The sequence below is a fragment of the Anopheles gambiae genome, chromosome X (genome assembly GCF_943734735.2).
Source record: "Anopheles gambiae chromosome X, idAnoGambNW_F1_1, whole genome shotgun sequence".
Classification (NCBI taxonomy): Eukaryota; Metazoa; Arthropoda; class Insecta; order Diptera; family Culicidae; genus Anopheles; species Anopheles gambiae.
The window spans coordinates 25534622-25561202 of NC_064600.1; the positions used below are offsets into that span (position 1 = coordinate 25534622).

The window sequence follows — 26581 nt, forward strand, 5'->3', positions numbered from 1 at the left end:
TAGCAAATCCATGCGCGGAATGGTTACTGGTTTCACTGGTGCAACCTTCGATTTGCTGCAAAGCAAACGAAGACTTGCAGTTCCATCAGGAAAGATGCAGCGAAGATACAACGCTGCTCCGTAGGCTCTTTTGGATGCATCAGAAAAACCGTGCACTTCAACAGCAATGTGGTTAGGAAGCACCACACACCTAGGTATTCTGATGCCATTCACGTTCTTCAGGGATGTACGAAACTGCAGCCACTCTTGCAGCAGTTCTCCTTCTAGGCTGGTGTCCCATGGAAGTCCAGCCAACCAAATCTTCTGCAAAATAAGCTTCGCAATGATAATGACTGGCGAGAGCAAGCCAATCGGGTCAAATAATTTGCTTATCTCGGAAAGAACGGATCGCTTGGTTGGTGGATTGGAATGTTGCATGAACTGGTCAACGACGAATGCAAATTCGTCTCGATGTGGATTCCATGTCAATCCGAGTGTCTTCAAGACACCTTCAGTTTCGACGCCGAGAGTTACCAGTTCCTCACGGTCAGCTTCGGGGACGTGTTTCAGGAGCTCTGGAGAGTTCGAACTCCACTTGTGAACTGGGAACCCAGCGGAATTGAGCAACCCTAGGAGCTGGGTTTGACACTCAATTGCTTCAGCCACAGTGCTGGCTCCGGATAGGATGTCGTCAACGTAACAGTCGTCTCGGATGATGTTGACTGCCTTCGGATACGATGACGCTTCGTCGATGCTCAACTGCAGTAAGCACCGAGTCGCAAGGAAAGGAGCGCACGATGTTCCATAAGTGACGGTTGTCAACTCTAAGACGCGAAGAGGAAGTGCTGGATCAGCACGCCAGAAGATGCGTTGAAAGCACGAGTGGTCGGAGATGACCTTGATCTGCCGATACATCTTCGATATATCAGCTGTGAACACAACAAAGTGTTTCCGGAAACGGACGAGGATGACAAAGATGTCGTTCTGCACAGTTGAACCCACCATTAGGGCTTGGTTGAGAGCTACATCGGATGTTGTAGCCTTGGCGGTTGCGTCGAAGAACACTCGCAGCTTCGTACTGGAGCTCGATGGACGTAGGACAGCATGGTGAGGTAGGTAGTAGCGAGCCTTGTTCGATTCGTCGGATTCCTCCTTGACTTCATGGCAATGACCAAGAGCTTCGTAGTCATCGATGAACTTGGAGTACTGGAGCTTCAGGGAATGATCTTTCTTCATTCGCCGTTCTAAAGAGAGGAAACGACGCAAAGCAAGCTCTCGATTGTTGGTTAGTACAGGTGGATACTCACGAAATGGTAGGGCGACAATGTATCTTCCATCATTGTCACGTCGGTGGGTAGCAAGAAAAATCTTTTCGCATTCTTCATGCTCGGTCGTTTCATCTTTATCTCCGATGTCTTCAACTTCCCAAAATTTATTCATGGTCTCGGAAAGCGTAGTGGTGGTAGCGATGAAGCTCTGCTGATTGGTCGACTCGTCCTCGACGTCTCCAGCAACGACCCATCCGAGATGAGTCTCTTGCAGGTCAGGCAAATCTTCTCATAGCTGCATTCTGTTTGACTTGAGAAGACGCATGAAATGGGACACACCCAGTAACATGTCGATTTGACCAGGCGTATGAAATTCAGGATCGGCAAGAAAGATATCGGGCGGTAGTGGCCATTTCGACACGTTCAGCTGGCTTGTGGGGATGATTCCTGTGACTTTAGGAATCACGAGGCACTCGGCGGTTGTTGAGAAGGTTGAATATCGAGATTCGATGTTCACGACGACTTTTTCCCGGGCACACGTCTTAACTGTACCGACTCCAGTAATCGGCACAAGTGTGGGGATACGCGGGGTGAGGAGGCGATCGGCCATCGCCTTCGAGATGAAGCTCACCTGTGAGCCGCAATCCAACAGCGCACGACAGGGAATCGTCCTGTTGGATTCGTCTCTCAGGTTCACGAGAGCTGCCATAAGCATGGCCGCCCTTTGTTCCAACGGTCGGCTGTATGGAACGGCGGCGTTAGACGTTGGATGATTCGATGCTTGAGCCTGCTGCTCAAACCGCATGGATTGGATGGGGCTTGCCATCTGTGCTTGGGTATCCGGCAGTTCTGGTGGTTCCTCATGTAGTAATGTGTGGTGTTTCCGCTGACATTTAATGCACGTTCTGTTGGATGAACAGTTGTTGGAACGGTGACCGGGTCGAAGGCAGTTGTAACACAGTTTCAACTCCTTCACCTTGGCATTGCGTAGTGCTACTGTGAACTGTTTAAAAGAGGGACACTCGTGATGACGATGTGCCCTGTAGCAAAAGAGGCAGAGCTGGCTAGTTGTGGTAGGTGCTGCAGCATGTACTCTCTGGCTTGTGGATTTCGAACATGATGGTTTAGAGCTTCCTTGGTTCACGGAAGTTGCTTGGGGCGACTCTGGAACCGTTCTAGAACCTGACATTCGCCTTGCAGGAACTTTAGCGTTTGGTTAAAGTCGGGCAACTTTCCATGTTCTTGCGTTCGTTCCCACAGCCGAACAGTTTGTTCGTCCAGCCGTGAAGTGATGATTTTTGTTAACAACAACCCAGACAATTTGTCGACCTTGATGTCCTGATACTCCAAACCTCCAACGTGCCGTTGAACTGTCTTTACGAGCTCCAACAGCTCCTTGTGGTTTCCTTTCAGGACAGGTTTCAAATCCAGGAGACCGGCCAGATGTGTGTCAACAATGACTCGGGGATTCTCGAACTGGGACTTCAGCTGTTTCCACGTTTGCTCGAAGTTGTTGTCCTGGATCATCTTCACTGTGATCCAACCAGAAGCATCTCCAACCAAAGCCTTATCGAGATGATGCAGCTTCATGGCATCGGAGTCATTGCCCTTAGCAACAATGTCCTCAAACATCGTCTGGAACTTTGGCCAGTTCTCCACCCTTCCGTCGAAACTGGGAATAGGCGCTCGCAATGGTTGTTGTTGCACGATGAATTGCTGCGTAACAGTGCTATCTGCTGGGGCCACAGGCTGCGACCGCGCTTCAGATAGCTGCTCGATTCTGTTCATAGCTTCGGTGTGTAGAACATCGAATGCCGTTAGCATCTCATCTTGCTCATCGAGTTTTGATGACGGAATCGATTCCAAGATTTCACGATGCACGGCGGAGTATTCTTGGTAATGAACATCGACCTTTTTTGCAAACACCTTTAGCTGCGTTTGAGACACCTTTGTTGGGTCTTCTTTGGCTTCCTCGAGTATGTTGATAATCAGAGTAACTCTGCGCTTGATTTGGCCACGCTGGTGAATCAGCACCTTAGCGTCGGTAGCTTCATCCTGGGATCTCTTCGGAGTGTGATCCTGGCCACCCATCTTGGTACGTATGCCTGTCGATGAAGCTATTTTACACTTTTACCCGTAAAGCGTTGTCAAAGCCACGCTCACGCTTGTTCACACTTGTTGCACCGAACACGGTATTCAAAATCACGGAAAAGTTCAAGGAATCACTTGAGTTTTTTAGCGTTGTTTAAGCCACGCTTACGCTTGTTTCTGCCGACGGCGGGCTTACGAAATTCAACAGAATTTGGATTCAAAGCACATAGGTAGCGTTGTTCTAGCCACGCTAACGCTTACACACACTCACAAAGTATGAAACAACAGCATGCGCATGAGTCTGGGATCATACGCAAAATACGAGGAACTCGCACCTTTGTGGAAATGTCTCGAACACACACGAACGAAACACTACTGCGCGCACTTCTTGCGCGCGAGTCTACACACACGTACACGAGACAAAGGCAACGCGCCAGACAGAGGAATTGTTATCGCGCTCGGACGCACGACTTCGCTACGCGCGCTTCTTCTCGCGCACACACACAAACGTACACGAGACAAAAGCCACGCGCCAGACAGATGAATTGTTCTCGCGCTCGGATGCACGGAGTTCAGGCACATGCACTGCTTGGATGAAACTGTCTTGCGCACACACACATGCACAAACAACGGAACGCGCACTTATCGCGATCAGACACACGAAAGAGCTACGCGCTTTAGAAAAATGTTTCGCGAACAAATTTCACACGAATTTGGATGCGCGTATTTGCTTTGCGCTCGCACACACAAACAAAACTACACGCACCTTGGAAAGAAATGTTTCGCGCACCGGCTTTCACACGAAACACGGATATGCGTACTTCTTTTCGCGTTCGCACTCACGAAAAAAAGCCGCGTTTGATTAAAACGGAAATGTTTCGCGCATACACTCTCACACAAAACACGGATAGGCGTACTTCTCTTCGCGCTCGCACACACGAAGAAAGCCGCGTTTGCTTAGAACGGAAATGTTTCGCGCATACACTCTCACACGAAACACTAGGACGCGTCCCTCAAGTAGGGACCGTTTTATGCACACAGACACCCGAAGCACGGGCACGTCTTGAGGGAATTGCTTTGCGTTTGGACGCACAAGCACGAATTCGCGAACTTTTCCTCGCGCGTGCGCACACACACGAAGCTCAAGTCTCGCGCGCTTGAGAATAACTAGTTTTGTGCATGGACATACACACACACAAATTTGGCACCTGCACTTTAGAAGGAATTGCTTCTGAACCGAAGCTTTGTCACTTCATGAAACAGTGGCACGGTTTTTTCGGGAATGTTCCGCACTGACCACGAAACACTTGACGCGTCCCTCTCGTAGGGATTGTTCCGCGCACGCACACACGCGAAACACGAACACGCGTTGGGTTCGACCGACGGATGGCCAATTGTACCGATTTGCGCAATCGGTGGTTCCACCTTGCTGGTCGCCTGGTTGACCAGAATGGGACAAGATGGTCGCTTCCACTGGTCTCCCTGTTTTCCAGTGGAACGCCTTAACGCCGGGGACTGTAAGCCGGTATCACAATGATGCGGTTCGATTGGACCAAAATGTTGGGGACTGCGCTGCCCCAACGTGGGAAAGGCAGAAAACAGTGGAGGGTTGTAAGGCCTCCACCTCGCGGAGAACAACCGGTGAAAAAAGAGCTGAAGCCCACTAGCTTCAGCCTGGAGGAAGACCGATTTTCTTTCTGCCTAACACGAGGAATTGATACACTCGGAGTACCAAAACAGGACTGGTTGTGTTTATTTTCCGTTTGCACGTCTGTCTGCTTCGAAAGTTCTAAACCAACAACAACTCTCTCAGCGCTGGCTCGCGCTTTTAACCGTTCGCGCATGGGAGAGAATCGTAAGAAATTCATATGTGTGGGTGTGAGGGAATAAATTGGATCGCGCACGAGAATAATGCAAAACCCGTTAACGTGAAGAGTTCTAGAACTTCTCTCTCTTTCTTCTGTTGCTTGTTTCACACGCGCTGCAACTGGTTCACTGTCGGAGTGAACCGTTTGGGCGCGAACAGTAGCCAATGTTCATAATCAATTACACATCTATAATTTGCAAAAAAATCTCTGCCCAAAATGCCATCTGCCCCAATATCTAATTCTTTTGGTATCAGGTGGAATTGGTGTTTGACAGACGTCTCTCCGCATTGTATTGTTGTAAAAGTAGTGGCTAAAGTATCTATTGTATGAGTAGTTATACCTGTCAGATTAATTTTGTTTTGCGCAGATATATGTTGGTTGGACTTGATTTTATTTATTTTAAACAAAGAAACATCTGCTCCGGTGTCTATGATTAGGTGACTGTATTCTTCTGTTGACATTTCTACTCTTACTTTGATAAGGTTATTGGCATTTAGATTTATGGCTAAGATTGGTAATCGGTATGCTGCGGGTTTTCTTCTAAAAAATGTTCTTGTTCTGTGGCTTGTGTAGTGTAAATCCTGTTATTGTTTCTGTTGGTATTTCTGAAAAATCGTCGGTTATTGGTGTTGTGAAAATTATTATGTTGATACCGATTATTTGTTTGCCAATTCGAAGTAAAATTTCCTCTATTTTGTGACCTGTTGTACGTATTACGAGTGTACTGATTTGAATATCTATTGTCAAAGGGGCGATTGGGAGCACTAAAGTTTTTTCTAAATGCGAACACTTGTTGAGCTGAATTGTGCATTCTTTCGCTTTCTAGTGCCTTTTCTGTTGCATCTGATATAGAGGTGTACTGCCCTGCTTGTAATATAATCCTTGTTTCCGTGAGTTTGACCTTGTCAATAAGTGTTTCTATTCCTCGCTTGACTGCCATGTCGTTAGCCACTTGCTCCGGTATGTTTTGTTTGAGATACATCACTTTTAATTTTGTACATAGTATCTCCACTTCGTCACATAGGGTCTTCGTGTCTGTATGGCATATCGATTTTAATTCTGCTATAACCTTGTCGGGGTTTATTTTTTCTTGGCATCGTGATTTTACATCCTGTATAAGGGTTTCAAAATCAGTTATGTTTGGTGCTAACCCTAGTTGAGCTTTACCTGTTAATCGTGTTTTGAGGAACTCTACTAGTATCTGCTTCGTGTCTTTCGGAAAAAGCTTCCTTAATAAATTTGCTGAACCCAGAAAATTTTCTAAGCTGTCCGCATTTCCGTCATATAATTGTACTAATGTTGCTGCGGTTTTTATATCAAAACCCTCCATGGTTTTCCTTTTCCAACGGCGTAATGCAATGCTAATCTTAACAAGTGTTTTAAATTTAAATTGGACTTTATTTTGTAATTGAAACTTTATGTACGAATTAATGTTGTTGTAGCTGATATTTGCAAATTTAGTAATTGTTTCTAATTCTACTGGCGCCTCTGCTATCTTTAATTTGAATACTAGATTTTTTATTTTTTCGAACGTGTTGTTTGCAGTGACACCATAGTGTTCAATCAAACATCTGCGAAACTTTTTATCACCCGGCTTTAATTTTTCTTCAATATCTTGTAGTCTTTTTTAATATTGTTTGATCTTAGGTAACATTTAAACGAGCATGTCGACTATTTTAAGGCAACGAAGGTAAATAATCGTGAAGGGGTATATTGAATACGAAGGTAAATAGGTAAATAATCGAAACGAACGAAGGTAAATAATCGTGAAGGGGTATATTGAATTGAATAGTTTTATTATTTTTTTTTTTTTATTTTTACGCGAGAAAAAAAAATTATTTGAGTAATTACAATTATAATTTAACCCTTACTCCTTAGCTCCTTAGTATGATTAAACCCAAAAATATTCTTAGTATGATTAACCCAATTCTATTTCACTACGCATATCCTACCTTACGGGGGGGAGGGGTCATTATCGTATTTCGCTGCTGCATTTGCCGTGCGATATTCTCGAATACTTCATACGTCGTCAACTGCTCTCGCCAAACGCCGTCCGCTGCTCTCGTTACTTTTCACGTTCCGCTGCTTCGTCACAACACACTTCTCGTACCGCTCGCTGATAATGTGATGCACTTCTCTTACTGTTCACTTCTCTCGTCGTACACTTCTCTTTCCGTTCACTGCTGTCGTCACACAGTATACTCCTGCCTTCAACCGCCGTCGTCGCACACTTCTCGTACTGTTCACTGCTGTCGTCACACAGTATACTCCTGCCGTCTACCGCCGTCGTCGCACACTTCTCATACTGTTCACTGGCCTCGTGGTACACTTCTCATATTGTGCACTGCACTCGCCGTACAGATCACTACTTTCGTCGCACACTTCTCGTACTGTTCACTGGCCTCGTGGTACACTGTACACTGCACTCGCCGTACAGATCACTACTTTCGTCGCACTCTTCTCATGCCTTCGACTGCTGATGATGATAGCAATCCACCACTCTCATTACGCCCGCTTTTACGCTATTAATTTTCTCACACTTCTATTCTCTCCGATTTTTGTCGATCACTATTTGCCGTGGTGTGCTATTCCCGTACGGTTCTTATTTTTTCTCTCGCTCTTGACACGCATGCGATTTCACCTGACCGCTTGGGAATCTAGTACTGATTCGACGTGATCCTCGGTCGTTGCTCCAAACGTCGGTCAATGTACTCTCAAGCACACTTGCTAGCTTCGGGTTAGCGTAGTCGAGGAATTACACACGTTACCGTTAGACTTAATTTTTTTTTTGTATACCGATGGGTTTTGTTGTTGGTATTCTGTGCACATCCCATTTGATATTGCGTGGATTTATCACAGATTCGTGTCGTCGTTGGATTTCACGATCACGGTCGCCATGTGGTATATCACTTCACTTTTATTGTACAATTGAAGAAAAGGGGTGTTTTGTTGGAACTATAACTTTTATTTTGTACTCTCTATATTTGGACAGAGTTTCCCCTTATAAAGTCTATCTTTTTATGTGACTATCCTAAATCCTATCCCGCTATTTATACTAAAATTTCCCTATCTAAATCTAGCTTAATTCATTTACTTCCTATGTATCCTTAATTCCGTCTTATGCCTAATTTCCTATGCTACCTATTCTATCCTTATCTTTTCGTATTAGCTATCCTATTCTAACCTATACTAACACACTTCTACCAATCACAACTATTCCTATAAATGATAGCTTACTATAATTTCTGCTATATAGCTTACTATAATTATATTCATTACGCCTATGTGTATGCGCTACACTTCAATCGGCCAGGAATCATTGATATCATCTTGGGAGCAACACACTTCTACGAGATCCTGAGGATCGGACGACTCTCCCTGGGTGACAGTATGCCAACCCTTCAGGAAACTGAATTTGGTTGGGTAGTCAGTGGCAGTGCTACCATCACCGAACCCATGTCACCGGTAATGTGTGCGGTGGCAACACACACGAACGAGCCGGACAATCTGATGAAGCAGTTTTTCGCCATCGAAGATCTGAGCAACACACCGAGCTGGAGCATCGAGGAACGAGCCTGTGAGGACCATTACACGGCAACCACCACACGAGAAGAGGATGGTAGGTATATGGTCCAGCTTCCACGCAAGCCAGGGAAGATTGGCAAGCTTGGCGCTTCAAGGACTATCGCACTTCGACGGTTCCTAGCACTAGAACGTCGACTTCAACGGGAACCCGACACCCAGCGTGCCTATGTGGACTTCATGGATGAGTACCTTCGCTTAGGTCATATGAGCAAGGTGGCAGCTTCTTCAAAAAACGATGAATCGTTTTATCTACCACATCATCTGACCGACCGGTTTTATCATCATCTTCAAGACCGACAGCACCACGACGAAGTGTCGAGTGGTGTTTGACGCATCGAATAAATCTTCAACGGGTGTGTCATTGAACGACACACTAATGGTCGGGCCGACCATTCAACAAGATGCCTCTTCTATTTTGCTGCGGTTCCGGACTCAACCAATCGCGCTTACCGCTGACGTCACAAAAATGTACCGGCAGGTTTGGATTCATCCAAAGGACCGGTCACTGCAACGCATAATTTGGCGGATTTCACCCAACGATCCGATTCAGGAGTACGAGCTCAACACGGTACATATGAGACAGCATCCGCTCTATTCCTGGCAGTGCGCTCGTTGCAACAAATCGTAGTGGACCACGGAGGAGTTTCCAGCCACCGCAGAACGGTTCTGTGACTTCTACGTAGATGACTTCGTTTCCGGCGGGCAATCATCTGAAGCGGCGCAGATGCTGCAGCTGCAAACTGAGCAACTTTACGCAAGTGCAGGATTCGAGCTGCGGAAGTGGGCGTCCAGCGACCCATTAGTACTCCAGAACGTGAACCAGGAGAAGTTAGCATCCAGCCCTTATACTACCAGTGGATCTTTTATGTTTGATACTTTTACTTTTTATTACACGTATTACAACATATGAAATAAATAATAAAACACAATGAACAAACGATTAACACTTTAAAATATACAAGTGCGGTCGCCGCGCACCAGCCGCACCGAGCGCCCCTGCCGAGAGCTCCTGCTCGATCGGCTCGCAAACACACTCTAATTGTGCGCTCGGCACACACTAAGCCTTGCGCTGCTTAGTGTGCGACAGTGTGTGTGACACACTGTCTTCCTCCTGGACGTTGACCAGTGGCAGCGCAACAGCCACGGCAAGTCCAGGGGTCGGCACCGCTGCCCACAACAGGATCGAAGGGACTTCTCGCCCCCCTCGGTTTGATTTGGGACCCAGCATCTGACACGTTGCAGTTTAAAATCAACACCCCATACGTGATTAGGGCAATCACCAAGAGAAAGGTGCTATCGTGCATCGCCAGGATCTATGATCCTTTGGGCATCGTCGATCCCGTGAAAGCCATGGCCAAGCAGTTCCTCCAACGCATCTGGACCCTGCAAATGGAGCAGCAACAGCCCTGGGGATGGAATGACGAGTTGCCATATCATCTACAAGGAGAATGGATCAACTTCCACAACCAGTTGATACATTTACAAAATCTACACATTCCTCGTGTAGCCATTAGGCCAGATTCGACATCAAGCCAGTTCCATTTTTTCTGCGATGCATCGGAAAAGGGATATGGCGTATGTTGCTACATCAGAATCCGAGATGACAACGGAAAAATCACGATGCAACTGTACGCGTCAAAACGCGTCGGTTACGAGCATCGCCAAATTGCTGGAAACCATTCGTCGCCAATCGCGTCTCCCAAGTGCAACACCTGACCCAAGGAAGTGTTTGGCGACACATCGCCGGAGTCGACAATCCAGCGGACTTAGCATCGCGTGGTTGCTTGAGCAAGGACCTTCTAGACTAGCGGTCGGCAAACTTTTGAGGCAAAGGACCAACTTTAGTAAATGATAGAGTGCCGCGGGCCAGGTGAATGCGGTATTTTTATTATCGTGCATCGCCTTCTTGAGGTGAATGGTGACAAGTGCAGTCCTGTGAATGTGTAGCTCCCGTTTGTGAACTGTGAAAACTTGTGAAATAGAGAGCTAAGTGTTATTTTGTTTTGTTCTACTTGTACTTAATGTTAGTGCTACCTGCGGTATCATTGTTTAGTATTTGTATTATTGTTTTGTGAATGTAAAACACGGGTGAAGTATCTCGGTCGGCAGCGTCACTGCGTTGTCGAAAGTGATTAATCTTTACTCAGTATGTGTTTGAATTCGTGCTAGACATACGTATCGTTGTCCGTTTGTCAAGACGTGTACACGAGTGTAAGCGTTTGATATCGCAGGCTGTAGTAGAGTAGTGTTTGTGTGCATTTGCTGTTTTCTTTTTTTCATGTCTGTGTGATATTTTTTTTAATTCTAAAACAGCTCGCCCGAATTTTGTTTTTACGGCATGGAGTGTTTAGCATGCTCCGCCGTAGTTTTAATAAACGATGACCCAATTTTGTGTGCGGGGAAATGTGGTGGCAACTTTCATCGTCGCTGTGTTACCCCCTCGCTCTCGAAAACAGCGGCCAAAATAATGAATGAGAATAAGAATGTGCTGTATATGTGTGATAGATGTTTAGAACACAAATCGGGCTTGGCGGGTATGGATGTAGATGTGAGTGGATCGTACGATTTACTCACACAATCCATAAAAAAATTGGAGTCGAATGTGAGTGTATGGATATCGAGTGCCTTGGAAAAGGGAATCGAGACTCTAAAAACTGAGCTCTGCGCACAAGTGGATCGCAAATTGGAGCAAACATTGCGTGAAAGCTTGAGTGCGGTAGAATGCTCAAATAAGGCAAAGGAAGCCTTGCGTGCAACCTTTGACGATACTAAGGCCAGAGAAACAGTAGAGGATGAAAGTTGGGCTACAGTGACTAAGAAAAGAAAAAGGACGAATAGTGGGAACAGTAATGTTCAAACCATTATTAATCGTTTTGACACGGGGAATGTTAATTCGACGCCCAAGATTTCTGACAAGGTTACTGGACCCATTTTAGCAAACAAAAATAAGAATAGTTAGACTCTGGTTATTGTACCAAAGTTGGGTCAATCTTGTGATAAGACAAGAGCTGACCTTCGCGCTAAGCTGGATCCAAGGAAGCAGCAGGTGTCGGAATTCCGTAACGGCAAGGACGGTCAGGTGTTTGTTCAATGTTCTGCTCAGGTTAAATTAGATGAACTCAGGAAGGAAGTAGAAAACATTTTGGGAGATGAGTATGCAACGGATTTACCATTGTCACGTGTAAAGATAATTGGGATGAGCGAAAAATACACTGACTCACATTTAGTAGACCTTTTAAAATCTCAAAATGAGGGAATACCCTGGAAACAGGTCAAGGTCATAGGAATGTTTGAAAATAAAATTTACAAGTACCAAAAATATAATGCGGTCTTGGAAATTGATTATGAGTCTGACCTATGTCTGGCAAAATTAGGAAAAATAAATGTGGGATTTTTTTTATACAGAAGGAACGGCTTTGGCCGTGTTGCTGAATGTGGGATTTGATTGTAAAATTTCGAAATCCGTGCATGTTATGAGGTGTTATGGTTGTGGTCAAATTAATCACAAGAGCACCGAGTGCAAGAATAAACAAGCTTGTTCAAAATGTGGTGATGAACACAAAACGTTTGAATGTACTTCATCTTCTTTAAAATGTGTGAATTGCGTGTTAGCAAACTCTGCTAGAAACCTTGAACTAGATGTAAGACAAGCGGCCAATGATTATAATTGTCCGATGTTTAAAAAACAGATAGAAAGGCGTATGCAACTTTCTCAATAGCAGGTAGGGGAGGAGTGAGGACGGTTCAGAGAGATTTTATATTTCAATGTAGCTGGTCTTTCGTCCAACTACGCCATGTTTCGTGAGACAGTAGAGAAAGTTCAACCGTTGCTGGTCTTAATCTCTGAAACTCATGTGATTGAGGAAGAAGCATTTCAGCAGTTTCATATTAATGGTTATAGGGTTGTGTCGTGTTTGTCCCACTCACGTCATACAGGAGGTGTAGCTGTTTATGCCAGGAGCGAAATTGTCCTAAAGGTGATTTTTAATGAATCATTGGAGGGTAATTGGTTTCTTGGTGTTGCAGTTTCTAAGGGAATGACAGCAGGCAATTACGGGATATTGTATCATTCGCCAAGTGCAAGTGACTCAAGGTTTGTTGACATTTTGGAAGAATGGTTAGATAGGTTCTTGAATTTTAGCAAACTTAACATTATCGTCGGTGATTTCAATATTGACTGGTTAAATGTTGAAAAATCTGCGAAGTTGAAAAGCTTAATGGATTCAGTAAACATGAAACAAAAGGTTGACGAATTCACACGAATTGCTAGGCAGAGCAGAACATTGATCGATCAGGTTTACAGTAGCACAGACTCAATCAAGGTCACTACTGATCCGTTATTAAAAATATCGGATCATGAAACACTTGTTTTGAATATAAACGTGAAACGTGGTGAAACGATTCAACGAAAATTTAAATGCTGGAATAGGTACTCGAAATTGGCTCTTTGCAATCATGTGTCACAAGGATTAAGGCAAGAAGCGCCGAGCTTCAACGAAGCTGCAGACTTGTTATGGAACACATTGAAAAAAGCTATGGGCACCTTGGTTGAAGAGAAGACAATCTTATCAAGAGAGACTAGTAGGTGGTATACTTTGGAACTTAGCCGTGCGAAACGGAAAAGAGACGAAGCATACCAACATTTTATTAGAACAAACTCAGGCTACGATTGGACTGAATACACTAGACTAAGGAATACATACAGCAGGAATCTCAAAACTACTCGTAGAAATTACTTTAGTGGTGAGATATCTAAGCATAAAGGAAATAGCAAGGAGTTGTGGAAAGTGCTTAAAAGTTTACTAAGGCCAGAGGAATCACGCGTTTCTGTTGTAAAATTTGATGGGTTGGTAGAATCGGAAGATTCAATAATATGCCAGAAATTCAATTTGTTTTTTGTAAACAGTGTTTTAGATATAAATCAAAACATAGCTGATGCGCCTGATTCTTTGTTTTGTAATGATGCTCCAGGAAACCAATTCAAATTTCAGAAAATTACAAAAGAGAAATTAAAAACTATTTGTTTCAGCCTGTCCAAAACAGCGGGCATAGGGAATGTTAACTGTAATACTATTCAGGATTGCTTCCATGTGCTAGGAGAGTCTCTTCTTATAGTGATCAATCAGTCGCTGGAGGAGGGTATTTTTCCGGAGACTTGGAAGGAATCATTGGTAATACCTATTCCTAAAGTGAGCGGAGCTGCCAGTGCGGAAGAGTTTCGTCCCATCAATATGTTGCATGTACTCGAAAAGGTGCTGGAATTGGTGGTTAAGGAGCAATTGGTCCAGTTTCTAACTCGAAATGACCTGTTGATTAGTGAACAATCAGGATATCGACAGGGACACTCTTGTGAAACTGCTTTAAATCTTGTACTGGCGAGGTGGAAGGTGTTGATGGATCGAAATGAATCGATAGTTGCCGTTTTCTTGGATCTAAAACGAGCATTTGAGACTATATCAAGACCGTTATTGCTGCAGACCTTAAGGCGTTTTGGTATTGGGGGGAAAGAGCTCAATTGGTTCGAAAATTATTTAAAAGACAGAACTCAGAGAACAGTTTTTGGAAACTCTATATCAGAGCCTATAGAAAATACCCTTGGAGTTCCGCAAGGAAGTGTTCTTGGACCAATTTTGTTTATAATGTATATCAATGACATGAAACAGGTTTTGAAGTCTTGTGAGATCAATCTTTTTGCCGATGATACTGTTTTGTTTATCTCGCACAAAGACATCAAGCAAGCAGAGTCTCTGATTAATTTCGATTTAAACGCTCTGGATGGTTGGCTTAGGTACAAAAAGCTAGCATTAAACGTTAAGAAGACTAGTTACATGATAATGACTGCTGGTGTATTAGACAGTCCCCCATTCATCGTGATAAATAAGGAACCAATCGAAAGAGTCCGTCAGGTTAAATATCTGGGGGTTATTTTAGACGACAGATTGAAGTTCAACACTCACATAGACTGGGTCATCGCTAAAGGGGCATCAAAGTGTGAGGTTATTAGTAGGCTGGCAAAAGATCTCGATTTTTTTGGGATAGTTAACCTCTATAAGTCACTGATTTCACCACATTTTGATTTTTGCTCGTCGATTCTGTTTCTTGGCAATAAGGGACATATTAAAAGGCTTCAGAGATTGCAAAATCGTATTATGCGGTTAGCTTTAGGGTGTGGCCGACGTACGTCGTCTTTTGTTATGCTTCAGTGGATGTCTGTAGAGCAGAGGATTGTGTATCAAACCATGACCTTTATATTTAAACTTTTGGGGGGCCTTTTTGGGGGTATTTAGGGGAACGCATTGTTCGATGATCTGATGTTCATCGGCACTGTACACGCAGAGCAAATGAGCCGAGGGTTCCCAACTTAATTTCACATGGTGCCAGAAACTCTTTGTTTTTCAAGGGGATTCAATTGTACAACAGATTACCCGGAGAAATCAAGAATGCGAGTAACTTGCCCGACTTCAAACGTAGGTGTGCGGCATATGTTAAAAAAACTGTGTAATGTCATATTTGTGTAGAAGTCCTATGTCACTATGTTATGTACAACTGCACTTGTCATCATGAGCTTGATGATGATGATAAGATTTTTCTTGATATATGAAATCAAATTAGAAAAAATATATAAGAAAGAGACAACATAAGTTTGAGACACGCGCGCGTACAAGTGGACAATCGGATTTAGTTTGGGAGAGCTTGCTGTCTGCATGTCTGGGAGGTCACAGCGAGATTCACTCATTGATGATTGTAAGTGGCCAATTCCAGATACACCAGCGGAACTGGCCATATGCATGTTGCAGTGTGCCCTGATAATTTCCAATACATTAGGTTCTGCTGCTTCGGAAGGTAGTGCCCCGGAGCCGGTGTGGTACAGTATCGGACATTAAGATAGGACCCTGGTTTTTTCAACGCACCGTGCACTTGTTTTGCCACGTTACTTGTGTTTGTGTGTGTGTGTGTGTGTGTGTGTGTGTGTGTGTGTGTGTGCGTGTGTGTGTATGTGTGGGTATGTGTGTGTTTTTGAGTGTGGGTATGTGTGTGTGTGTGTGTGTGTAGTAGAAAGAGAGTGTGCTTTTTAATGTGTATTTGCAAGTGCTCTGGTTTGTGTCTGAAAAACGTAGCTTGCCATTATGTCATATTGCGTTGAAAGCATTCTGATAATGTGTGTTATCATGTGAAACATCGTGCGTTTACACTTGGATAAAAGCTAAAGTTTGCATCGACAGTAGCTCTTGTTCCTCGGACGAAAACGCAGGTGTGCTGATTGATGAATGTGCATGCGCAGCGATGCAAAACGGACACGCGCACAATAGCAATGAACTCGGCATTCCCTCACAGGTGTTTCTCCAGTGCACGCCATTGAAAGGCCTTCGTGCATCTCTGCGTTGCACGTTGTGTGCGCATGGGAAACTTTTGTGCGTGCATTGATCTGCGCGCAGGTGTTCTTTTCAATGTGCGTTTTGTTTCATGAGCGCGGCCGTATTCTGTTCTCGATTTTGAAGGGAAGACGCTTACTCGCGTACTCGTTGATAGTTTTTATCCATGCGATGTTTTCGCTGCTCGACAACGATGTAATTCATCGCGTATAGAAGTAGAACGCAGGCAGAGCACGGGATCAGCCGTGTCCATGTTTTTAACCAGCGCGTTCTTGACGGTCCAAGCAAGCAATGTTAGTAACAATGGGTCGAGGTAAACATTTTACCGATTATCAGCGCCATATCATTAAGCGAATGGCGGCTGCTGGCATTAAGCGCAAAACGATCGAGTTCGTAATGGAACGATCGCGCACTTTTGTGGCAAACGCGCTTCGGACAACCGAAACGTGCTTAGACAACCGAAACGCGCTTGGACAACCGAAACGCGCAAGTCAACTGGACGTCTTCAGAAGACCACGGCCGTAAAATTGTTAATATATCGAAAAAACACTGATCGCGAGGGCAGTGGTCCTGCTTATTACATCAAAAACCTAACCAAAAACACAAAAAAACTACTAACAAAACTATCCGAAACGACCTACTTGTGAAACAAACACACACACCAATACACATTCAAACATACACACACACACACACACACACACACACACACACACACACACACACACACACACACACACACACACACACACACACACACACACACATGCATACACACACACATGTACACACACACATGTACACACACACATACACACACATGCACACACACACAAAAACACACAAACCACACATAAACCTGTCCCAACGGGTGCATGCTGCGTTGAAAACACTAGGGTCCTAACATTCTGTCCGATACTGTACCAGTGGAACTGGCCATATGCATCCCAAACGAGTGAAAATGTCACTTTTCGGCTGTTTTTTCGATTGATATTTCGTGCACGATTTGACAAACGAAACAGTGTACGAGATTCAGACTTTTTTCGGCACATAACCACAACAGCGTGCAATGGCATATTTGCTATCTTCATTGCACGTCTAGCGTTACACATTTTGAGGTTAAATAGTTTTTGAATTGTTGGTATTTATATGAATGATACGATACGAAAGAACACAACTGATGCAAACTAAACGTAATACACAAAAAGAAATACACATAACCTGCTTCAACGCTTGGCTTGGAGAGCGAAATGTTACGAATGGAAGAACCACACATACAATCATATATTGCTTGTCAAATTATGAGAGTGTATGAGTTATCGTCCGAAAATTTCCGCTTGAGATGTCGCAGTTATGTCCTGATGTGTTCGATGGAGTTGACCCGTTTTTTCTTGATGAAACTACGTCGGTCGTCTTGGGTGTGTGTATGACTTGGTGATTTCTTTTGAATGACGTCCGATGCCACCACTTGCTCGTAAATTTTTATTTTATTCAAAAACTACCTTAGAGTAATATTATCGTAAAGATCCGTCCTTCTCCAACCTGTGTTGGGGTAAGAGGTGGGATTTATCATCATCATCATCATCATTATTGCGCTAAAAATTATAACATTTTAATCTTTTACAAACAGTTTAGGTATTATTGTTATTTTTTCTGTAATTAAATCATCAAAATACGGTTAAAATTAATGATACCAGCTTTAAAAACGAATTGTAATCTTCGTCATTTGAGAATCAGCAATACATTACCAAAAATTTGATCAGTCAAAAAATAACAAAAAGGGATTAATATCGCTTCTTGAAGACCCCTCCTCGCACGCCGTAAAAAATATGGAATATATTCCGGGGATGATACAAAAGTCTGAACGGTTGAAAAATTATCGAAGCAAACATAGATTCAGTAATTATAAAAATGCTTTATGGACAAGTCAGATCTCATGCCAAGTCAGATCAATTGATAACTGATTCCGTATGAAAAAGCACTTTGACAATCGTTGTACTCGTAAACAGCAACAGTGTGGAATCGTCGTTCTCGTTAAAATAACAGGAGTTTTTAAATATTTGGTTTTGCTTTTAAATACGAATATCCCTAAAATAGTTCAAAGGGAAACCAACTGATTTTTGTGAAATTAAGAAAAAAAAAATAAAAAAAAATATCGCGTGAAAATGTATGGAGCTTTTTCACTATACAGTGAACTAGGCATGGGCAAAACGATTCTTTTCACCGAACGCGAACGAACTAGTTCGCTCACCAAAAAGAACCGAACGCGAACGACGATTCTTTCGTTCTTTGTTTCATGAGGTTTTTATTCACAAAGAACGGTCGTTATCTTTTTCATTTACCCACCATAGACGCATACTGTAGCCAAAGAAGTACTCATTCTGCGGTTGAAACCAATAATTTAAAAACATTAAACACTTGGCTGTCTGTTCAACACAATCCATCGCAAAACCGACTAAAAACTAGCATGTAAAAAACTAATACGAGCAAAAATGTCTCCTGCATATATTGTACCCCATGCCTTATACACACTCAAGGATTCTAAAAAACAAAATTATTTAAATATGGATCAACATGATGAGCCAAACAATGACTAATCCGTTTGAACGGGCTCGATCTATTGAATTGTATAGGTATAATTTCCATACCAACAGAACACAGATCGAACACCAGTTCGAACGCGTTCGATGAATTCAGTTGTGTAGGTACGATTTATACACCAACAGAACACAGATCGAACACCAGTTCGAACGCGTTCGATTGAATTCAGTTGTGTAGGTACGATTTATACACCAACAGAACACAGATCGAACACCAGTTCGAACGCGTTCGATGAATTCAGTTGTGTAGGTACGATTTATACACCAACAGAACACAGATCGAACACTAACGGATCAGATCGAAAGCGTTCGATGAATTCAGTTGTGTAGGTACGATTTACACACCAACAGAACACAGATCGAACACCCGTTCGAACGCGTTCGATGAATACAGTCGTATAGGTACGATTTCCACACCAACAGCACACGTATCGAACACTGCTGGACAAATTCGACGGCGTTCGAGGAATTGAGTTGTATAGGTACGATTTCAACACCAACAGGGTACATTTTGATCTCTGACGACCCGTTCGCACGGTGCGAAGAATGAGCGAGAAAGCAATATGATTTTGCACGTTTTATTCCCAAGTAGCAACCGAAGCTTTTTTCTCCCAGTTTCAACCCCCTCATGTCCACAAACTGCCTTCGCTTACTATTCCTATCCCGTTTCTACATTCTACAACGTTTGTTGCGTTCTCGCTCATCAGGGTGTTTGTCAATTCTCTCTTGCCACACGAAGAGAATTCTCCTGCACACTTCGTGTGTTGGATTCTACCCATCCCTGTTGAACACACGTCATTTTCTTCCATCGCACTCATCAGGGTGTTTGCTCTTTTCCATCCAAGCCAAAGAGCGACTTCAGTGTGCTCTGAACCGTGGATGTGAGAGTGTGTGTTTGTGTGCTGCGTGAACTATTTTTCCTGCGTGAAACACTTTCCATACTGCGCCATCCGCGGTGTTCTTTCTGCTTCATCGGAGGACGAACTTTTATCATCTAATTGTTTGGGTAAGTGTCTTTTTCTAAGTGTCTAGTGCTATGTGACATTTATTCTAATTCTAATATTATTCTAATATGCAATGTTTTGCACATTACAAGTTTCAGATGTGTGCTGCTACCGCTAGCTGTTCCTCAAACTACTTAAAAAGTGTGACACTGTGTGCACAGGCGTTCAAGTTTCAATTGATCCTCAAGCACAAAGGTAAGTTTGTCACATCTTTAAATGAAGTGTAATCTTTTTAACAAAGTGTGTCTATTAATTGTGTATTTTCATCAACAGCCTTCATACAACACCGCGGTTGAGGCGCGCCAAATCTGATGACATCTTTCCTGAACCAAGCAGGCTGAACACGCGCACCACCACGGGCTCCAGCGCGGTGTGAAGAGGGAAGAAGAAAAGGCAGAATTGGAAACAGCCGCACCAGGCTTCCAACCACCGTGTGTGTGTATGTAAGTATGTGAGAACACATGTGTGAATCCTCTTGTGGGAACTGCAAAAAGAAGAGAATAAAGAGTGTGAAGCAGCTAGACTGCCGCAACCAAATCAAGAGAGTGAATTCTCATTTCAATCCGAAAAACTGGGAGAGAGTGATGACATGCGAGAGAGAATAAAACTAGAAACACGAGAGAGGACACGAAGCGCTTTCGGGTTTTTTTTCGCCTTCGCGCACTTTTTGCTTTATGCGCGCGAAAAAGTGAGCCTTGATCAGCGCGATGGCTCCCATACAAAGGCCTTCGGCTTTGCTATCTGGGTTGCCACATTTATATGTGCCGTCGAACACTGAACGGTGTAGTCAGTTTCTTCCAAAAGTCCTGGTCGTTCTTTTTGTTAAGAACCTCGTTCGTTCGTGCACTTTACTGAACTGTTCGAACGGTGCGATTCTCGTTCATTTTACACATGCCTACAGTGAACCCTCTCTTATTTGACACCTCTCCAATTTGAGAAACCTCTCTTATTTGAACATTTTTCACAGTCCCTTGATTTCCAGTACATTTTTGTCCCTCTTATTTGGAAAACCTCTGAAATCTGTATCCCTCTTATTTGTGTATGGTGTTGCCATGGTTATTGAAAGATGTATGCTCGAATTGGCGATTCTGTTCGCAGTTTCCTATAGCAACAGTTAAGGCTGCATACTAAATGTTCTTTTTCTTTCTAGTTTGTATGGACCTTTCATTCACTTTCAACCTCTGTAATTTGAAAACCCCTCTTATTCGACAGTCCCATCGCCTCTCAAATAAGAGAGAGTTGACTGTATTTAAAATTTTGTATTGCATCTTTTGCGCTGGCGATAGTCTAATGCTCTCCCATCAAATGCAAGTCGCATGCAAATCTTTAGATAAATTTATTGTAACCAAGCTTTAGTATATCTCAGCAATATTAAATTTCGTGTGCGAATTCCTTCATTCCGAAAGTCTTATTATCGTGTTGAATCAATGTTAAAATTACATAACGGTTGCATGAACAAAATTGACAAATTCATGGATTTATCATGGGATTATCTTCACCGGCTCTAACAAAACGTTAATTGCACTTTAAATAGTAGTATCCCATGAGGCCACAGACAACCTCTATCAGTCTCCTTACCTTGACACCTCTATCAGTCGAACTCTAACCATGATGTCCAAACAAGTGACATCGTTCGGCGTTCATATTTCGTGAATTTCGGTAGAATTTCAACATGACACCATAGTCTGCAAACTGGAACAACATCCGTCACATGTGTTCCATCGAATTTTTCTGGACCAACATTATGCAAAAGCTCTAGTCTAACAATATTGTAGCGAGCACTTAGGATGTCTATAGGCATGTCTTCATCCATTATCCAGCCAGCCGAAAAAAGGCAATTTTTTCATGTAAACGTTACGGGGATATTGATCACGAGTTCAAACATACCGAACGATCGTTTCGAGAGTTCATCTGGCGTCCCTCAGAGCAGCAACTTGGGACCACAGCTGTTCTCGCTTTTTATTAACGACGTCACACTGGCCATTACGGAAGCAGATTGTTTGCTTTATGCGGATGATGTTAGGCTGTTTCGTATCGTACGGAACACTCGGCTGTTTCGTATCGTACGGAACACTTCCGACTCTCTTTCTCTGCAAAGATCGATTGATGTCTTCTCTGACTGGTGTATCAATAACGACCTGCTAATTTCTGTTGATAAGTGTACGTCAATGTCTTTCTTTAGAATAGCTAGTCCGATAAGGTCCGGTCTATAGCATATCAGGGACACAACTACCGCGGTGCAATACGGTCAGGTATTTAGGAGTCACCCTGGATCGCAAACTAGATTTCCGACAACAATACTGTGATATTTTAGACAAAGCTACCAAAATGCTAGGATTTATTCGTCGACATTCGAGAGAACTCAATGATCGACACTGCCTGTTAACTCTGTATAAGTCCTATGTTCGTTCCATCCTCGAGTTTAGTTCTACAGTTTGGTGTCCGTTCTCTAGTGCTAGTCAATAGAATAGAAGCTGTCCAAAAGAGAGTTACTCGTATTGTCCTACACTTCACTCCGTGGCGTAATGTAACCCCTCGTCCATCGTATCATACTCGTTGTTTGTTGTTTGGTCTGGACACACTTGCTAGGAGACATGATAATGCCCAATGTACGTTTTTGTCCAAACTTATTGTCGGTGTGATAGATTCGCCAAACTACTGGCTAGAGGCAACATAAATGTCCCTCCTAGAGTGTTCCGTAACTACAGACTAATAAGAACTGACCTTACAAGACGTGCATACAGCGAGAACAACCCAATGACTGCGATGGCCCGTAAATTTAATCAGCGTTACATGTTATTTGACTGGCACCTACCTACAAGATTCTGTTGATCCGTTTTGTCATTGTACACTGCGTTAGTTATTTAAGTTCTAGTTTTAATTCAGTGATAAGGCCGCTTGTTTGGCTAATCACTTAATACGATAAACAATACAATACAATACAACACACCCGCAAGTTAAGCAATGAATTAACAACGCCCATGCATAGGCAACACGCATTATATGTATTTTCCCATTAGACAGAAATCCCCTTTAAACCAGTTCAAACAGAATCCAGTTGGAATAGTGCCAACGCAACAAGAATTTAACAAGAAAATGTATGTATCCTAACGGAGCACACAGGCTCTTGATAAGAACACCCCAGAAATTATTAATAAATCGAGTTAGAATTCCAGTGTAATTAACTTAGTTCTTCCTCCAAATTTGTGAGCATTGCTCTTTTTGGAAAATTCGATACTCATTAAGAGTAGTAAGACCTCTTTGGTAAATTCCGTTGTTAGATTAGCGGAAGTTTTCATCAGGGTGCCAGCCTTTTTCAAGGCTTTTCTCGGGAGTACTGCTCCCCCAATTAATACAGTTCACGAGACGGAGTAGGCCGTAGAAACCAACAATCGGTTTAGCCCTATTTGAACCCTGCGGATGTTGGTTGGTGCGCTACTTTTCCAAACCGAGATACTATAAGTTGCCATGGGAAGAACTATTTGTTTATTGATCGCGATCTTGTTCTTGTAGCAAAGACGAGAGCCTCGATTCACTAGGGGATACAATTTTTTAAGCAAGACATTGATCCGAGTTGCCAGCTCTCGGGTATGGTGATGATAAAGCAGCTTGTTATCCATGATTAGACTCAGATACTTTACCCTTGATAACCAAGGGATTGTTGTTCCTCCCGCAGTCAGCTGGTAGCCAATCGGGTTTAGTAGCTGGTGTCTTAGCCGATGTGGGACAATCATGGTTTGTGTCTTTGCGTTGTTGATGCGGATTCTCCATTCAGCAGCATACCCTTGTAGTATGTCTAAGCAGCGCTGAGCGCCGCGTCTGAGTTCTGCTGGTGTTCTGCCCTTAGTAGCGACCGCCGTGCAAACAAAAACAACTGGGCACCGCTAGGAAGAGCAGGTAGGTCCGCCGTGAACAGCAGATACAGAAGTGGGTCTAGAACGCTGCCTTGAGGTACGCCCGCCGGTACATGCTGCACATTTGAAGTATATGGGCCGATGACAACACGGAAGGTGCGTTGCTGTAGGTAATTCTTGATCAGTTTGACGAAGAATAACGTTAGCTTGAACTGGTACAATTTATGGACAAGCCCATCATGCCACAAATTGTCGAATGCTTTTTCCACGTCGAGCATCACAACAGCAGTGGGTCTTGATACTCGTTTTTTTTTTTGCTGGATGGTGTTTTGCAGTCGTATCAGTTGGTGTGTTGTTGAGTGCCCGGACCGAAATCCAAACCGTTCTGCCAGAATAATTTGTAGATCGTTAACCGAATTTCTTAGTCGACGGTATATTATTTTTTCGAATAATTTGCTGAAGGTCCTTAGCAAGCTTATCGGGCAATAGCTGAATAGAAGGGTAGGATCCTTTCCAGGCTTCAGGATTGGGATCACCTTAGCGCTCTTCCAGACTTGCGGGAAGATGTTGAGTGAGAGGCAGCTATTAAAAATCGCAGCAAGCAGAGTCATAGCCCAATTTTGCAGGCGTTTGATGCAAATAATGAAGATTCCATCAAAGCCTGGGGCCTTCATGTTTTGTAGACATTTTATGGTACTTTCAACCTCCGCGACGGTGATGCGCTCTTTGGGTGGTAGAATTGGAGGTGCATTGTCAACCGTGATGTTGGTCGTTGACACTTCTACATCGTGAGGGCTAGTCATTGTAAAACCAAGGCGATATGCCTTAGCAAATTGATTGGCAAGTGCATTGGACTTTTCAAATGGGCGTAATGACTACCTGCGCTGGTAGGTTGCTCCTTAATGGAGGAATTAACCGGGGTTTGTCTTTTAGAATCTTCGCCATTTTCCAAAAGGCTGGCGAGTGGGGTGGAAGCTGCTCAACTTTGCTTGCAAAGTTAGTGTTGCGAATTTCTGCTACACGATCTGAGATGATGGGTGAAAGATTAGCCGCTTGTCGCTTTAACAGTTGATCACCGCTTCTCTGGTATTGGCGCCTTAGTGTGTTACGATGCTTGATTAAGTCTTGGGTATATTCGTCTAAGGTGACAATTTCCCCCTTAATACGCACCTAGGGAACGCATTCGAATACTGCAGCATTAATGGAGTCCTGCAACATTTTAATGGCTAAATCTATGGATTCTGGTGAAAGGAGTACTTCGGTCGACGATATGTCATCAACCGATACCGATCAAACGGGCCCAATTGGCTTTGTGGTTCCTGCGTTTTGCTGGTGGGGTTCTGTTCGGTTCAACACTTAACTAAGTATACACAGGAAAATGGTCTGAGTTAAGTTCGCCGATGGTGCATGGTTAAATTATCACTGTGTTATAGGTATATATGTTGGTTAATCAGGATAATCGATGATAAAGCTTCCGTGCTGTGCGATGTCGGCTAAGATTCTCCCGTTAGAGTTGCTACGAATGTTGTTCCACAGGGTATGTCGAGCGTTAATATCGCCGCCAACGATGGTCCGCATATTGAGATGCGTCAGTATATTAAGGTCTCTTCGGAAAGCCTGTGCTGTGATGTTGGTGCACTGTTTAAGGCAGTAGATCGCCAGAAGACAAACTGATCCCGAGCCTGTTGAAACTTGAATCCCCAATGATTCGATAATAGTAGTATCGAATCGCGGGAGTAATACCGTGGCTGCCAGAGTGATCCGGAGTAGTCCGGAGTGATCCGGAGTAATCCGAAGTGATCCGGAGTAATCCGGAGTGATTCGGAGCAATCCGGAGTGATCCGGAGTGATCCGGAGTAATCCGGAATGATCCGGAGTGATCCGGACTCGGAGTCGATGAGTCCGAGGGTTTTCCCGTACGCACCCCCCCCCCCCCCCCCCCCTTTTTGTATTTAAAAATTGTATTTACCCATCACTAATGGCTACTCCACCGCCTCTAGTACAAGTGCGATCATAAATCTTCAAGCGGTATTCTTTTAGTCCTTACAGACTGTGAATTCCATGTCACAACACGAAAATTACCCATTGAGCAAAAGAAGTTCTCCGATAACGGCGAGTTGTTCTGCCTTGTTGCGACATACAGTGGCCGGCAGAATAAAGTGGCCACTACTTACAATTTTACACTTTTTACATTTTTTCCGTGAAAAATGAAGTTATTGTACTGCTTTATTTTTTGAAACATTGTTCGTGATATGCTTAAGAATGCGCAGTACCATTGCATGACAAAAATGAGAAGTTTGATTCAAGAAAAAAAATTTTTTTTCCAAAATTGATCAAAATCACTGTGCCAAAATAAAGTACCCGCTTTACTCATTCTACAGAAAATTTTATTTTGAACAAATATAACAGCAAACTTATAATTTATACGCGTTCCTCTCGCATTCTTTACATGTTCGAGGATCGTTGGCGTATTTTTTTTCTAATTTTTAAAGGTTTATCTAGTTCTGCATCTAGTTTTTGCATCTGGTTCTTCTCAAGCGTTATTAAGAGCTTTAAATTTAAATTTATATGTGTGTGACACCAGTTTTATCCACCTTCGCACATAAAATCTGCCACAAATTCTCAATGGAACCAAGATTTAGACTTCATGGAGGACATGCAAGGTATTAAAATACGATACTAGTTGAGAAATAATTTTTGTATTGATTGTGTGTGTTGAGGTGTTAGCCTGTAGGAACATGTTTTTAGTTTTCAAACCCTATTTTTATAAAAGAAATATCCCAAAGTAGTGATGAAGAATGTTAAAAAAGGTATCAGCCATCGTTGTACTTTCGATTCACACCAGTTTTCCTGCTACTCCTAAAGGGAAACACCCCCTAGCTATCACAATGCAATTTTCGTAATTCACTGCCCGTTAGATGTAGCGTCCTTCAAGTTCCTCGCCCGAGCTACAGCAAGA

General features: G+C 43.4%; 1 long non-coding RNA gene across 1 annotated transcript; it reads left to right on the forward strand.

The window, feature by feature from the left end:
- The first annotated feature begins 19343 nt into the window (after nt 1-19343).
- On the forward strand, nt 19344-20305 carry LOC133391737 (uncharacterized). The gene is made up of 2 exons (XR_009765189.1): nt 19344-19963; nt 20042-20305. It is a non-coding gene; the product is annotated as an uncharacterized LOC133391737 (long non-coding RNA).
- The last annotated feature ends 6276 nt before the right edge of the window (nt 20306-26581 follow it).